The following is a 1,652-nucleotide window of genomic DNA, read 5'->3' as shown; positions in this document are numbered from 1 at the left end:
AGAGGTCTCCGTGGCTGCCGTGTGACATGGCACAGCCAAACACTTAACGCTGTGCCGGAGCCACCTCACCAGTCGATGAGCAGGTCCCGCGGCTTCGCTGACACTCAGGCCTGTGAGACGGATCTTTGGCGTTTTCTCTTCCGCCCACACAGTTGTGAGCCGGAACCGTGAAGGCCCAAGGGTGCACCAGACCCCTTCTTTTTGATCGTCAAGTGCCACCACTGCTATGGACCTCACCATCTCCTCTCTCTTCTCGGGCCTCTCCGGCAAGAAGCAGATGCACCTTTTGATGGTTGGATTGGATGCTGCTGGCAATATGACAATTCTGTATGAACTGAAACTAGGGGAAATAGTCACCACCACTCCTACCATTGGTTTTAATATGGAAGCAATAGAATATAAGAATATTTGTTTCACGGTATGGGATGTTGGTGGTCAAGATAAAATTAGACCTCTCTGGAGGTGTTTTCTTCCAGGATACCCAGGGCCTCATTTTTGTGGTAGATAGCAATGATCATGAAAGAATCCAGAAAGCAGCAGCTATGCTGCAGAAAATGTTTCTGGAAGATGAGCCGCAGGACGCAGTGCTGCTGCCTTTTGCAGACAAACATGACTTGCCAAACGCTATGGCCATCAGTGAGATGACAGATAAGTTAGGTCTTCAGTCCCTCCGGAACAGAACATGGTATGTCCAAGCCACTTGTGCTACAAGGTCTGTATGAGGGACTGGATTGGCGGTCAAATGAACTTTCAAAACATTAAATGAAACTGGATATCTAACCAAGGACGTGTTTGATAGACTTGGTCTAGGCTTGTTACAGCAAAATTAATTTGCATCTTGCTTATTAAAGGTTTGAGACAGGTTTGGGCAGAAATTACAGCGTTTAAAACTTGTTTTGTTGCCAATTACTGTTTACCAAGAACAATGCTGCTGTTTAGTAACATGCTTGGGTTTAAGAGAAATTCTCCTTGGGAAAGAAAAGTATCCATTATTATACTTCCCTTGAACCTAGTGCCTGGATATATAGCTATTGTGACTGACACCTTTAAACAAATTTGTTTTGAGTGTTTTTTGAGCCCACAAGGATAATGTTTTAAAGTTACTAGGATAATGTTTTAAAGATAGCTTTAATCATTCCTTGGATGGTCTGCTGATTTAAAAGTGTAGCATTCCATTTGTATGTATTTCAACCCCTTGCCAAAAAAGATTTTTCTACTAATGCTTGAACAGGCCAGGGACGTGCTCCAAAACACTATTCTGTTTTCTTGTATTGAGGATTCCCCCCACCACCCTCACATTTTGACTCCTGGATTCTATCAGGCAAATTTGATGTGGTTTGGATTTGATAGCTAATTCTGTGCTGCTTGCCAAGAGTACATGTTGAGATAACTTTTAACACTCAGCAGATTGTCTTCCTTTATATTATTATCTTTTTTATGTTTTTGCATGTTGCTTTTGGAATCAGCCTGACTCTTTGCCCAGTATATGATAGTTCTGCTGGTATTTTACTGTTTATTGATGAACATATCTTCATTAAGAATTTGTGAAAACTCATCAAATTCAATGAATAAGCTTTCTTCATAACCCACTGGGAATTATTCCTAATAAAATTATATATATATATATATATATATATATATATATATATATA

At 40.6% G+C, this 1,652-nt stretch overlaps 1 pseudogene; it reads left to right on the top strand.

Moving 5' to 3' along the window:
* The first annotated feature begins 226 nt into the window (after window positions 1–226).
* LOC116093257 lies at window positions 227–762 on the top strand (annotated as a pseudogene).
* Window positions 763–1,652: the final 890 nt, after the last annotated feature.

This window comes from Mastomys coucha, unplaced genomic scaffold (assembly GCF_008632895.1).
Source record: "Mastomys coucha isolate ucsf_1 unplaced genomic scaffold, UCSF_Mcou_1 pScaffold16, whole genome shotgun sequence".
NCBI lineage: Eukaryota > Metazoa > Chordata > Mammalia > Rodentia > Muridae > Mastomys > Mastomys coucha.
Note: the sequence above shows the minus strand (reverse complement) of the source record. Positions and strands in the feature narration are given on the sequence as shown.